At 39.6% G+C, this 9,727-nt stretch overlaps 1 long non-coding RNA gene across 3 annotated transcripts; it reads right to left on the bottom strand.

Annotated features, from left to right (window-relative positions):
* Positions 1-470: 470 nt before the first annotated feature.
* Positions 471-6,079, bottom strand: LOC114061607. Of its 3 annotated transcripts, none has more exons than XR_003572157.1 (3): positions 5,923-6,079; positions 4,376-4,452; positions 471-625 (listed from the first exon to the last, which is right to left on the bottom strand). It is a non-coding gene; the product is annotated as an uncharacterized LOC114061607 (long non-coding RNA). The 3 variants fall into 3 exon arrangements; XR_003572158.1 differs by lacking the exon at positions 471-625 and adding an exon at positions 2,849-3,129; XR_003572159.1 differs by lacking the exon at positions 471-625 and adding an exon at positions 3,468-3,525.
* Positions 6,080-9,727: the final 3,648 nt, after the last annotated feature.

Genomic DNA, 9,727 nt, shown 5'->3' with positions numbered 1-9,727 from the left:
ACGAAAAAGTAAAGTAATAAATATAGATAAGCACATTAAAAAAAAAAAAAAAAAAAAAGGAAATTACATGAGGTTTTTTGTCACCTTTTTTTTTTTTTTTTGGATATCCAAATCTTGTCTGCCCCGGGAAGAAAATGGTTTGTATTTCTCTAAGAGAAGTTATTAATCTGTTTAAACCACTCTAGACTGTAATTATCACCCTTTACTGTGAAACCAAAGCTTGAAATTTTTTGATCTTTGGTATTATTTACTGAAGCTGTCCCTGACTCAATAGCAATCTCATAATAAAAACTGTAATCAATATCTTATTATGGGATTTTTTTTTCTTTTTTAGATAAATTGGCTTTTATTCCACAGAAACCTATACATTTTCTTGTTTTAGAGAGCCTGTTCTTTCTGGATATCTACTCCCTTTTCATTTAATCTCAAATCAAAAACCAGATCCAATGATTTATTTTTAAAGGAAGCAAAACAAATGGAATTTTTAGAAGAAGGAGAATCTCTCTACAGTGGGACCCAAGAGACCTGAATGCTCTTGTCTGGCTGTGACATGAGAGCTCTGACATTGAAGGAATTTCAAGCTGTAGCCACCTCCTCCTTTTCAGTGATGGCTCTACTGTGTCCTCTACTGAAATAAAATCAGAAAGTTTTGTTGCAGCTCAGCTACAAAAACGAAAGAGGAGAAGGTGCAAGGCACGAACCATGGAGCAATACTGAATTTTTGTGAATGTTGATTACTGCAAACAATATTCCAGACAAGGAGAGCTCACAGCCTCTGTGAAAAACCCATATAAAATGTGAAAAAAAATCCAGAGCAGACCTCCTGCTATCAGCCTGGTTTTCCTGAGTGATTCTTCAATTAACATTAAAAAAATAAATAACCCTTTTTTTGTTCCTTACTCTGTTAAAACTGTAAAGAAAGAACTGCAAGGTGCAACTATAATGAATGGCCAGTATTTAGGAATGAACCAGTAGCAAAGGAAAAGTCAATAAGTTTTGTTATTATAATTGATGGGCAGTAAGGTCACAGTAAGGATACTTTAAAAACTTCAAAGAAAGTCTTTATCACAACCTTCATTAAATAAAAAAAAAAATGCCAATCAAAAGAGTCAACAAATTACGTTCAGACTATTATGCAATATGTTAAAATAATAGAAATTAAATTGGGAAGTTTCCAGCAGCAATATAAGACTGAATTGAAGTGTGATGGATGGGTTCCGAGACACGAAACTCATTGGAATAAATGAGGTAAAAGGACGAAATGACAAGAAACTGTTTAGAACCACGAATATGCTTGATGGGAAAAGGAAATGGGAAAAGTAGCAGACTGAAATTGCAGAGCAGGAGGCATCTTTACTGTCATGTTGCTGCTCTCTCAATTTGATGCTCAAGTTCACACGGGCTGTGAGTCGGTACGTGCTGCGTGTCCCCTCTAGGGTACATGTGTTTGGCCAGAGAAATCAAAAGCAAAGAAATCAGTGTTCATATTGTGTTCCCTGTGCCTTTTTTTTTTTTTTTTTTTTTTATGGACAAGACTGAGCCAGAAGTGGTTTCCACCAACCTCCTGTTTCTAACTCACTGCACCCACGAGCACCGAGGAAGCCAAACTCACTGTGGCACAGCACTCATGGGTTACATGGCACAAGCTTATCTTGACCCTGCATCAAAATTTCCCTCCTCTCCAGGGGCTTTTCCAAGGTTTCCCAAGTCACCAGCTGAGCAGACTGTTAAATTCAGCACCCCTCTTTCATTTATTCCACTGCCAAGATGAGGCAGTCAGAGGCAAAACCTTTCCCTGCTATAACCCCTACAAACTCACCACATGTTCTGTTATTGCTGCAAGAGGTTTACAATCTTCATCAGACTTTTATAAATCTTTCCTTTTTCACAGGGGTAGATGATATTTATGATGTGTTTAGGAGCTGTGTGGGGGAAAAGGGACCGAAAATGTACGATAACCTTCCCGTCCTGCAGTGTCCAGGACATTTTCAGTGCCTGGAAATGCTCAGCACTTCGGAGGAAGGCCCTCTGAAGGGATCTCAGTGCACCAGCCAACATTTGCTTCACGTTCCGTTAATATTTAAACAGCAAATCTGTCAACAGATTAATTGGCACTGCCACTTTCCAGCAGTTTTATGGGTGCTTTAAACCACTAGCAGTCAATTCCTAAAAGGAAGCATATAACATTTAAATATGTGTGCATATGAGATAATGGCAATATTAAGCATCCTGAAGAAAAGGCAGAATTGTTGTCACGCTGTTCTTGCTCTGAATTCCCAACGCTTCCTGCTTTCTTCAGAGAGGTGTTGACAGAAAGAGGTCATCAGAAATATTTAAAAGTTACTTGGGCACTTTTTCCCATGGTAGAGAAGACACTGATATCGAGGGCTAAATATGAACTGCAACAAGCAAGGCAGGAGAGAAGATTTTAGATAATGCAAGAAGCCTTTTCATAGAATCGTTGAATTATTTAATCATAAAGGTTGGAAAAGACCTCTGAGATCATCAAGTCCAACTACTAATCCTGCACTGCCAGGTCCACCACCAAACCACGTCCCAAAGTGCCCTATCCATGTATACTTTGAACACTTCCAGGGACAGTGATTCCACCACTTCTCTGGGCAGCCTATTCCAATGCTTGGCCACCCTGTCAGTGAAGGAATTTTTTCTAATACCCAATTGAAACCTCATTTGGCACAATCCTCTGACAGGATGAGGCCAATCCTGTCATTTGTTACCTGGGAAAAGAGACTGACCCCCATCTGGCTACAGCGTCCTGTCAGGGAGTTGTAGAAAGCAATAAGATCTTCTCTGAGCCTCCTTTTCTCCAGGCTGAGCCCCCCCCCAACTCCCTCAGCTGCTTCTCATCAGACTTGTGCTCCAGACCCTTCCCCAGCTCTGTTGTCCTGCTCTGGACACCCTCCAGCCCCTCAATTGTCTTTCTTGTTGTGAGGGGCTCAAAACTGAACCCAGAATTCAAGGTGCAGCCTCTCCAGTGCCCAGCTCAGGGGGACAATCCCTACCCTGGTCCTGCTGCCCACACTATTGCTGGTACAGCCCTGGATGACACTGTCCTCCTTGGCCACTTGGGCACACACTGTCTCATGTTCAGCCACTGTTGATCAACATCTGTAATATGTGTGTGAGTTGCATGAAATTACAAGAAATCAGTTGCAGTGCTCTACCCTGTCCATGTCACCATTGCTTGAGGAAGGATTCATTTCAACTTACCATCCCAAACTTGGGCATCTCTTGCAATCAGTTGACCAGGCTCTTTCAGTAGCCAGTGGTGACAAAAAAAAAAAAAAAAATCACAGAAAAAAAGGCAGTCCTTGGATTCCTACTTCATGGTGCAATGGATCATTCTCTGGAGACTCTTCTATCCCTTTTTCACTTGCTGTTGAGAGTCTACACAGTTAGATTTCAACTGATGCTTAAAAGCTGAAGTTAGGTGAGGGCAATCTTACCTCTGATATATGGCCCCTCTCAAACCTCACTCACCTAAATACACGGTGGCTTTCCCACCTGCTTTGACAGACACATGACAGTTAATTATGGGAAGAATTAAGTGAAATGGGCATAGATTAATGCATGGGCTTGCTCAGATATGTGATCTGTGCCAATAGATCTGGGAAAATTTTGCGAGGGTGATAAACACTACAGTGCATAATCCCATTGCTCCACTTCACTAGCCAAGCATGTACCAGTTTCAGGAGCAGTGATACAACCTTATTTGCTCTGCAGACAGACAAAATCCACAAACCAGTCAGAAAGAGAGGATAATGGGCACAGAGAAAGAGACTGCAGGCCCTAATTGATCCTTCACAAAATGTATTTACTTTGTTCTCATTCCCTGGTGAATTCATTAGCTCACACTTAGCACCATTCTTTGGTCAAATGCTCGGGGAGGAAATAAATTGAAGCAATTTGTTCTAGAACTCAGAAAATACTGTTGTATGTCCACCTTTTGACTATAAAACCCACGAAAGCAAAGTTACACTTTGGAAGAGAAACAGTTCCCTCCCTGGCCTCTGAAGGTTTTCTAGAAGAAACTCACACAAATATATGTTTGTGGTGTTTGTGCACGTGTAGCAATGTAAGGGGCACAACAATTTTGTGGTGTCACTGCTCCACTACAAAGAGCTTAAGGACAAAATATAATCTAGACAAAGTTTTCTGCCAACCTCTCAAACTTTTCTGCTGGAGCCTTTCTCCGTGGCACTGCAAATTAGATGGGGTTAATCGAGCCCTCTTGTGCTCCATCACATTTCCTCCCCCAGTCAGAGGGTGAGTAAATGTGATATAAATACATTTCATGTTTATAAAGACTCACAGCTCTTAATTTTGCTTTTAATTTTAAGCAATCAAGTAATACCTGTGTTCATTCAGCAGCTGTTCAGTGCCCCCTTGGTGAAGCGGGTACTTGCCCATCTGGGAGCCGAGACCATATTTCTGCAACATATAAACAGAAAGGATTTTGATATTTACCACTGAGGAAACTTTTTAACTTTACCTAGTTACCCTACCAAGCCATCAATCCTTATTTAATGAGTGTTTTCTGGATGCATCTTAGGTCTGTTTCTTCACTGTGGATTTCTGTAATTAACATTTCACTTAAAGCTCAGCACGATTATTTGGCATTACACCTGGAGCCTGAACTGAAAAATTAATTTATAAAAGAAGAAATAAAGACAGATTTTGAGATATTTGCTCCTTACCTTTATTTCCCCTGCTGGACTGTTATTGAACTCACTCTCCTGTAGTACAATGTTCTAAATGCCAGTAACTGTAGTCGACTGTCTGAACTTCAGAAATGGGAAATCTCTGAACTTCCAAGAGAATCTTTGATCCTCTAAGAGCTCATTAAAGTTCCTCCTGAATACAACACTATATTTCTGCAATCACTTTGCCAATTAATGCTAATGTCACTTGTTAGTAAATGTGTGAGATGCCATGACCTGGTTATTTAGAATAACAGGCTATTACTGATTTTGACAAAGGAGCTACTTAAATTGAGCTTTGATAAGTATCTGCAAATAAACTGGCTCTGCATCATGTGTAAATTATTTAGAGAGACAAATTATCTCTTAGAGTTAATCTAAAAAATCTTCTAGAGGTCCACTTGGCTGGAAAGCTGGTATCATTCTACCTTAGCCAGAGTCTTTCCAATGGAAGAGAAGAATATTATTTCCAGGAGATAGTTTTTTGGGGTGTTTTTTGGTTGAGGTTACCACTAAAATACACTGTCATTACATTTTTTTCATTTCTCTGCACAGGGAATGAGAACATCACTGATCTGGGGATTTCTGTCTTCCAAGGAAAGACAGCAATGTTGCTGATGAGATATAATGCCAAGGATAAACCAGACATGGTTAAAATTAACACCTCCAGTATGTCCATTCTCATTTCCTTCTAAATTGTGGTACAGCTTTAAGTATTAGCAGAGCTCATACATGAATTTACAGCTTCAAGGCTCAAATCGACACAGCCTCTCCTAAATTGTATCAGAGCTTAAAATGCAATTATAAATCATGTATTTAATTACATTACAATCTTTTTGTATACACAGAACACTCCAGTTTGCATAATCAATAGGAAAGACAGAGACAGCATCAGTGTGAACTCTCATATCTCAAATATAACACATAATTTACCCAACACAAGCAGCAAAGCCAAAACAGCACTCCTCAAATTTCAGCTACAGCAATGAACTTCTGGAGGAGCGTTTTACCCTCAGAATACATTTCACTCACATTTTGAAAGCTGTAGTTAAGAAAGAAATTAGAGAAAATGCTGTCTGTATTTATTAATTTATAAAGAAGGATGAGGTGAAACCATGCCCTGAGCTCTAAACTTAGAATGAGACCCTGTTTTCTGCTGTGCTCTGCAAGCACAAGACAAGATGTTTTTTTCCCTAGTGACCTTACAGGATTCCCTAAGAGACTGTGGAGTCTCCATCCATCCAGATAATTGAAACCCAACTGGACACATCCCTTTGCAGTTTGCTTTCACTGGACCTGCTTGAGGGGGATGTACTAGTCGAACTCCAGAGGTCCATTCCCATCTCAGCCATTCTGTGATTCTGTGATGTTATGAACAGCTACCCCAGCAGGACACAGAAAACTACTATTAATGTAAAATAACTCAATGGGTTCTTTTTGTAAGGTCAAACTTCCTTTCACCACAGCAGATCTGATGAGCGTCCCTCACCCACCTTGCTGATGGGCTAAATGTGTTCCATTAAATCACAGTCTTGGAGTTGATGTCTCCATGGGTAATTAGAATCATAGAATCCCAGAATGGCTTTGATTGGAAGGGAATTTAATCATCAGGCAATTCCAACCCCACTGCCAAGGGCAGGGACACCTCCTACTAGTCCAGGTTGCTCAAAGCCCTGTCCAACCTGGCCTTGAACACTTCCAGGGATGGAGTGTCCACAACTTCTCTGGGCAACGCGCTTTACCACCCTCACAGCAAAGAATTTCTTCCTAATATCTCATCTAAACCTGCCCTCCTTCAGCTTATGGCCATTAGCAGCAGTAGTAGTGCAACTGTTGTTCAATGCAAGCATGTTCATGCCTGGAACTCAGAGTTTAGTTGAGAAAAAGTTGATTAAGATGAGCCTAAACAGGATCTTCAGTGCCCATATCTGAGGAGATCATGTATAGGAGAGCATGGAGCATGTGCCTCATGTTCTAACAGCACCTGTGTCGCACTGACATCCAAAGAAAAAAAGCAGGAATGGTGTTCTAAGACAATTAGTCCAAGGAAACAATCTTATATACCCCTAGGAAATTTTTAAGAAAGATCAAGAATATGCATGGAATTGGTTTTTAGGTTTTGGAGGTAATTGTAAAAGAGAACTTTAAAGGCAAATGTGGCAGAATTGGTTAGAGATTTTCAGAGTATTGCTGTGCCAGGAAAGCAGTTATTCAAATACAAACAGGTGGGATGAAGCAAAACAAAGAAATAAAAGTTAAATAACAAAAGAATTAACCTTAATTTACTCTAATTAACCTAGCGACAAATTGGTCTCTGCCACTGTATTCTGCCATCACATTTCGGTTTTTATAAGTTATTTTTATTGGCCAATCCATCTTCACTTCGACTTTCTTTCTTAAGCCCTCATTACTATTCCACAGCTCAATGGCTTTTTTTTTTTTCCGCTGGACATGTTAAATGGTGGAAAAATAAAATGGATCAATACAGTAACTCAATTAATTCCTCATCTTAAATTCTAATAAAATCAATTTGGAGAAGTGTCGTATCGTTAAGCTTACATCATAATGCAGTAATTAGAAACAACTTTCATCTTGCTTATTCCTTTGAAGATTTTAATGGCAATCAATTAAACATGCTTTGCTTCTCCATTAAAGACTTTCAAAATGGAAATTGGATGAGAAGTTAAAGATAAGGTGCTGATTACAGAATCTTCCCGCCCACCCCCATTTCAGATATTCCCCCCAAAATGTGCAAACTCACCATTAAAAAGTTAGCACAAGCTAAGTCTCATTTTCATAGTAACCAGCAGTAAGTTTTCAGTTAATAGATCGTGTTTTAATAGACTGGTGCAGTGCTTTGTGATTTGCATATTTACCAAGCAGAAACTTTGGTGTGGCTCAGTGAGCTTAAATCTTTTTTTTTAGGTCTACACACAGACACCTTTAGGAGTTTAGCTACTCTTTTATTGAAAGGATGCAATTTAGGATTCCCTGTGTACTATTGAATCAAAATTTCTCTGCAGGTCTTAGAAACAGACAAATTTTATATTCTCTTTCATTGATAGCAATAATTGCAACTTAGTAGTGATGCTCCTATCCTAGGTGCTGCACACAAAAAAAGGGAAAAAGACAGCACCAGGTCAAATTTTATACATAGGCATAAACCACTAGGCATCTCCATTACTTCTTCTCCTGCTAGGGATTTATGCCTAGAAGGAATTCGCACTGAAAAAGAAAACATGCACACCCAGTCAATGGCTGAACATCCAATTAGCTGCTCTGGCTCTCCCCTGCATCTCTCTGGAATCAGAGAAATCCAACTTCTTTGACTGTTTGTGTTTCACCTTATTAAACTCCAGCAGCATCTTTCCAGCACTGGGATGTCAGCACTGCACGTGCTGTTCCTGGTGGTGTCCCAGGAGGGCTGCATTGACCACACATCTTCACACCATCCCCCTCACTGTGCTATCGCCCCATGATGCCTGAGACAGCACTTGGGGTTGTTTTTCAGGTTTGCTAAGTTGTTCAGACCTTGTAGATTAACATTTACACAACAAATTATAGAATCACAGAGTGGTTTGGGTTGGAAAGGACTTTAATGATCATCCAGTTCCAATCCCATGCCATGGGCAGGGACACCTTCCACTAGCCCAGGTTGTTCAAAGCCCCATCCAACCTGGCCTTGAACACTTCCAGGGGTGGGGCATCCACAGCTTCTCCAGGTAACCTGTTGCAGTGCTCCACCATCCTCACAGTAAAGAATTTTTTCCCTAATATCCAGTATAAACCTACTCTCCTCCAGTTTGAAGCCATTCCCCTTTGTCCTGTCACTCCATGCTCTTGTAAAAAGTCCCTCTCTCCGTTTTCCTTGTCGTCTCCATCATAAGCAGATCAGGGATATTGCCATTAAAATAATCACAGCACAATAGATGTTTTGGATTAATTCCAAACCCTGCATGCCTCTTATTCTCCAGGTCTCTACCATTGTCTCTTGTTATTTTTATTCATTCATCTATCTATACGGCCTTTCTACAGTCAAAGAAAAGAAAAGAATAACATTTAAGTAAAAGACTCTTCCAAGTATTGGACAACTTGTTCTTTAGTCGATGTCAGCAGAATTTTATAGATAAAACTATTTCTGGATGTGTCAGTAAAAGAGACCTCATTGTGCCAACATTTGCAGTCAGCCTGAGTATTGATGAAAATATGAAATGGTATAATTAGAGTTCACTGTTATAATTAGAGTTCATCACTCTTTAGTTCATTAAAAGTTAGCGTTTTCTTGAAAATGGAAAATCAACTTTTGTCTAAAAACTTCAAAAATTCTTTCTTGAACATCTTATGAAACATTAGTATGTGAAAGCAATTCTATGCTTAAGTTTTCCTGAACTTTCCTATACTTTAAATAGATAGTGAAGAAAAAGTTAGGAAAGTCTTTTAAGATGGATGTAATGCAGTCAAAGCAAAAGAAAAAAATTAAAAAGTAGGAACAAAAGCGAAAGAAAAAAGAGCAAAACCAAAAATTAAAAAGAGGAAAAATTTCTTTTTTTAAAAAAAAGTAGCACCTTCACGGAAAGCAGGTTAAAAATTGTTGATTTGCAACATTTTCAAATAAAATTACATTCTTCAGTCAAAAGCTTGTGTGATTCGAGTTCATCTCACCAAAAGGTCTAAAGGTCTACATCTGAACTAGCTCTAAAGGTGCTTTTAGAGTCAATGGGAAAAAATAGCCCATCGTAGGGTATAATTCAGATGTTAAAAATCAGTCAGATGGATAATGTCTGTTCCTTTGAAGCGCCTGCAAGGTCAGCCTGGTGTTCCCAACACTGAGCAATGCAGGCACCGCCTGAGGTAGGTGAAATTAATCCCACCTCTGGGTTATCGACCTTATCAAGATCACAGGAAAATTTGTTCAGAGGCAGGAGAGGTGCAGGGTCAAACACCCAAGAACCCACAGGTTTTGGCAGAATTGAGGCAAGATATGCACAGCAGGAGCAGATGGAAGC

The sequence above is a fragment of the Empidonax traillii genome, unplaced genomic scaffold (genome assembly GCF_003031625.1).
Source record: "Empidonax traillii isolate 1590-97213 ecotype Southwest subspecies unplaced genomic scaffold, ASM303162v1 scaffold342:size1861417, whole genome shotgun sequence".
In the NCBI taxonomy this organism is placed as follows: domain Eukaryota; kingdom Metazoa; phylum Chordata; class Aves; order Passeriformes; family Tyrannidae; genus Empidonax; species Empidonax traillii.
The sequence above is the reverse complement of the archived record's forward strand: the minus strand, read 5'-3'. Positions and strand labels throughout refer to the sequence as shown.